The following is a 304-nucleotide window of genomic DNA, read 5'->3' on the forward strand; positions in this document are numbered from 1 at the left end:
TTTTTTAATTTTATTTCTCAAACATGGCCCGGAAGGAATTTATTTGTTTGTTTGTTTGTTTGTTTGTTTGTTTGTTTTACGCCTACAGCACCTGGTCCTAGGTGGTCTCCTATCCAAGTACTAACCAGGCCCAACCCTGCTTAGCTTCCGAGATCAGACAAGATCAGGCACGTTCAGGGTGGCAGGGCCATAGACTAGGGTTCATTCTTGGTGTTGTACATTCTATGGGCTTTGACAAATGTCATTCCAGAACAGTTTCACTGCCCTAAAAATCCTGCCTAGTCATCCCTCCCTCTCCTCTAAG

The 304-nt window shown here is 44.1% G+C and overlaps 1 pseudogene; it reads right to left on the reverse strand.

The window, feature by feature from the left end:
* Positions 1-79: 79 nt before the first annotated feature.
* On the reverse strand, positions 80-195 carry LOC120611022 (uncharacterized; annotated as a pseudogene).
* Positions 196-304: the final 109 nt, after the last annotated feature.

This window comes from Pteropus medius, unplaced genomic scaffold, assembly GCF_902729225.1.
Source record: "Pteropus medius unplaced genomic scaffold, Ma_sr-lr_union100, whole genome shotgun sequence".
In the NCBI taxonomy this organism is placed as follows: domain Eukaryota; kingdom Metazoa; phylum Chordata; class Mammalia; order Chiroptera; family Pteropodidae; genus Pteropus; species Pteropus medius.